The following is a 4842-nucleotide window of genomic DNA, read 5'->3' on the forward strand; positions in this document are numbered from 1 at the left end:
ACGAAAGTTGCTGTATATATTTACTACTGTTTTTATGTGAATATGTTTTTATTTCTCTTGGAGAGACGCCCAGGAGTGAATTGCTCATCTGTGGTAAATGCATGTTTTAATTTTATAAAGCAACCACCAATTGCTTTCCAAACCAAACGGTTTTCCCCAAGCGTCTCTACCCCTGATGCCCTCCTATTAGCAACATATGGAAATTCCAATTAGTCCAAATCTAGTTTTGTATTTTATGGATATAACTAATTTTTGCCATTCTCATAATTATATATAGTTTTAATTTATGTTTCCCGAAAGACTAATGAAGTTGCATTTCAAACTTGTATTTCCACTTATAGAATAGAATCTCCTCTAGTTTTAGAAAAAATAGAATGCCTGATGGCCTATCTTGGAGAGTTTCGTGTGTTTGTTTGTTGTACTTCAGTTTCTTGGCCTCTGGGAGGTCAAGGTGCCTCCATGATGACAATATAGTTTACTTAACTGAATAATTTGGAAAGCTGAGCAAAACCCTTCTTCCTCAATTAAGACCCGCTTGCTTAAGTCTACCCATCTTATCCTCTTTCCTGGGATTTATTGTGTTTTCTTTCTCTTGGTGAATTACTAAATGCTGGAAGTATTTGCTGTTAACTATCCTCTTATTTTAGCTCAACCATTTAAAAGTAACTTGCAGACTCTATGTCCTTTCACACGTAAGTACTTCAGCAGCAGTTTCCTAAAAATAGACATCTTCCTACATCCTGCAATATAATTACCCTACTTAAGAAAATTAGCACAAATCCTACCATGTTACCTAACACCAGTCCATATGCAAATTTCCCCCCACATTTTTTTCTCGTGGATTCAAAACCCAGTCAACATCTATGCATTCCAATATTGTATGTCTTTGCTCTTCATCTAGAAGAGTCCCCATAACATGATTCCTTCTTTGGAATTAACTGGGATTTTGGAAACATGTGAATATCCTGTTCCTCATCCACTTGTCACCTAATTATTTTATTATCTCTTGTTTATAGGTGCCTGAATTAATTACTTCACTAGGAATTTCCAAAGGATGATTTCTAAATTTTATTGGGTTTTTTTCTGCACATTTATTAGCTGGTATTTTTCAATAAAGAAGAGATTTCCAAAAAATAAAATAAAATAAAACGAGATTTCCATAATTAACAGACTATGGTTCTTCTTTTTAAAGCAAGGTAAATGCTTTTCATTTTTCCCTTTGACTTTCATGTTTACCACTGAGTCACATTCCCAGTCCTTCTAAATTTTGTTATTTTTTAAAATTTTATTTTGATTCAGGGTCTCCTGAAGTTGCTTAGGACCTCTATGTTGCTGAGGCTGGCTTTGATCTTGCAATCCTCCTGCCTCAGCCTCCCCAAGTCACTGGGCTGACTGATGTGCATCACCATACTCCACCTTTTAGTTATTTTTTAGAAGAAGTTGTTGGTATATTAATCACCTTTAGAAGTACAAATGAGTTTTAATTCTTCTTTCTCTTTCTTTGTAGCACTATGGATTTCATTGATGTTATTTATTCAAAGTGTTTTATTTAATTTCAGCTAGTATTCTTTTAGAAATATTATGAACCGAATTTGATCAGGGGGAACCTTCAAACTGGCTTCCCTGTTAACATATCCCCATTATCTCTAGGAACTTTTCTATTTTCTAGAACACCATACCCTAGTCTCAGTTTCCCTCCTACTGACCTGGATTAGTAATTTCATAGAATATCTTTTTTTCTCCTCTTCTTGAAGAATGGCATTTAAAAGGCAAAATCTAGGTGTTAGGGGTGCTGATTGTTACAAATGTACCATTTCTCCTAAGCTCTCTGTATGCATTTTTTTTCTTACAAAATTAGTTCATGCCAATTTAATTTAACCGTACAATTTTTTCTACCTTAATTTTGATTTTATATTAGAATCTTTTTTTTCTTATGTGAAAAACCTTAGTATTTAGTAACATTAAGATTCATACTTACTTGCTTTATCCCACACTACACATAAACTTTTGATAATGCTATCAAAGTTCTTAGTGGGATTTAACATTTCTTTGCATCTATTATTCTTATTTTCCCAATTCTCTTACACACACACACACACACACACACACACACACACACACACTTACACTACACAAAATTTCCTACTCTGCACGATTCTTTTTCACTTACTAGCTATTCTGGCAATCTCTCCTTAGATATAGATTCTCTTATTCTTTCTCATAACTACTGAGTAATCCATGTAGCAAACATACATAGTTTATTCAATCAGTCTGCTAGCAATGAGAACTTGGATCATTTCTAATATGCTGTAAGGATTGTTCTATGTGGTAATGTTTTTAAATTTGATAAAAATTATCCACCCCCCATCAGTGTGCTGTTCTTCTCGGGGTTTTCTTGGCTACTCTTGCTTATTTATGGTTTTAAGCATCTTTGCAATCTTTAGAGAGACCCTCGGGAACTTAACCAGACCCTATCTCAATTTTTTTTAAAAACATTAAAAATGAATTGGGGATGTAGCTTGGTGGTAAAGTGCTCCTGGGTTTAATCTCCAAGAGGGGGAATTCTTTGCAATCATTTCTTTAGCTCTCAGTAGGAGACGGAGGGTGGACAGGGAAGGTTTTCATGTGTGTGGAAAATGTTTTAGTATTTTTATTGCAATCATTTAAAATATATTTTGACTTGGGGAAAATCAGCATGTTTCTAATGCAGAGTCATCTTAACTAAGAACATAAGGTCCAGTTTTCTATGTCCAAGACCGTTATTTTGTCTTTTAGAAAAATTCAGGGGCTGGGGTTGTGGCTCAGAAGTAGAGCGCTTGCCTAGCATGTGTGAGGCACTGGGTTTAATTCTCAACACCACATATAAATAAAAATAAAAAGGTCCATTGACAACTTAAAAAAAATTATCTCGCATAGTTTGGCAAATTTCTTTTTGTGTTTACCTTTAGTGATTTTTTTCTGTGTTGATTTTTGTCAGCTGAAGATCTTCTTGCTGTCATACAGTCATGTATCTCATTTCTTATTCTTGTGTGTGTGTGTGTGTGTGTGTGTGTGTGTGTGTGTGTACCTGGGATTGAACTCAGGGGCACTCAACCACTGAGCCACATCCCCAGCCCTATTTTGTATTTTATTTAGAGACAGGATCTCTCTGAGTTGCTTAGTGCCTCACTTTTGCTGAGGCTGGCTTTGAACTCACGATCCTCCTGCCTCAGCCTCCTAAGCCGCTGGGATGACAGGCGTGCACCACTGTACCTGGCTCATTTCTTAGTCTTCACTGTTTCCATCTCACTTCTGCTCTAGATGTACTAGACTTTCTTCCATTGGTGGGTGCCTTTAGTTTTCTCTCTGCATTCTCTGTCACCCACCATGTCCTGTCCATTCCAACCTCTTGTCAAAGGAAAAACTTCAAACTCAATGTAGCAGTCCATTTAAACAAGGAAACTGGAATCAGGCACTAATTCCGAGCAAAAATGCTTCACAATGCTTCATTTGACCACATTTGAAAATTATATTTGTAGCCAGAGAAAAAGAAATGACACACAGAAACCAATCCCACAGGCTGCAGTCAGCCTTGGCTTTAAGTGCTTATGTTATGGTGGCTTTTAGCCTCTGATTGGCTGGAGTTTCTGCTGCTGGGATTGCTTTATACTCAGTTATTTGTTGCAAGCGTATATTCTTAGGTTATGTTATAGTCTGTTTATGCATCAAGTTAAATTATAGTGTACAATGTAAGGAGAAATCCTTCGTCCAAATTTAAAATTTTGTACAGTGGTAACTTTAGGCCAAACTTAATTCAGTTTAACACTCCCGATCACATAGTCACTGGCTAACTTTTATTTTTCCTTTAGATGACAGTCACTTCCTCTGCAAACATTCACTGACCCCAGAAAGGCTGGAATGGGTATTTGAACATCTTCACATAGCCCTGTGGCAAGATGTAGCATGCCGCTGTGGTTCTTGGTCACTCTTCCCATGAGGACAGGGGCTATGTCTTCCTCAGAGTCGCACCTCCACATCCAGCCTGTCCAGCCAAACCCACTCCTCCACAGCCTATGACTGTGGAATGCATGCCCAGCTCATGCTTAGAGCTACTGCTCCCTTCAGCCCGAGCACATAAGTGCATTGTGGATGGACCTCTTGAGATTCAAGGTTCTTCAATTTGGACAAAAGAATATTCAAAGACAGAAACAAGGACTAGTCTTCATAGACCTGTTCCCATTAGACTTTGGATGCTTAGAGTTTTATATGTTTCCCACCCCCACCTCCCATTATCTGGCATTTCTACCACTTAAAGTTCACCAAACTCTTACAAACTGGAAGAAAGTAGGTTTTGGGTCTCATAGTATTCTCTCTGCCAGAGTGTTAGATGGAAGGACAAAAGATCTAACTGTCTTTCTTTCTTGTTCAAAAAGTGGGAGATGAGCATCCTTTCAAATAGAGAATGCATCAGTTTTGCATTGCTATTTCTCTAATTCTAGTTCTACTAAAATTTCCCTGAGATTTATAGATGTAAATATTTAGGGGAAAACAAATGAAAACTTCCTTTTTTTTTCTCCTCACAGGAGCTGGTTTGGCTGGACACCAGAAGAGCAAATTTACAGTGCAAGCAACCTGGTTGTTGCCCTAATTGTGCTAAAAGATTAATGGTTCTCAGTCACTGGAGCACTTCAGAATCTGCTGACTGCTTATTAAAATGCAGGTTCCTGGGCTCCAGTGCCCTGATTTCTGATTCAGATCTGGATTGAGGGTGGAGGATTTGCATCTCTCACAAGCTTCAAGATAACCCTGATGTTGCTGGTCTGGTTGCCGTGCTTTGAGAAGCTCATCTCAAGAGAGAGAGCA

The sequence above is a fragment of the Ictidomys tridecemlineatus genome, chromosome 3 (genome assembly GCF_052094955.1).
Source record: "Ictidomys tridecemlineatus isolate mIctTri1 chromosome 3, mIctTri1.hap1, whole genome shotgun sequence".
NCBI classification, from domain to species: Eukaryota; Metazoa; Chordata; class Mammalia; order Rodentia; family Sciuridae; genus Ictidomys; species Ictidomys tridecemlineatus.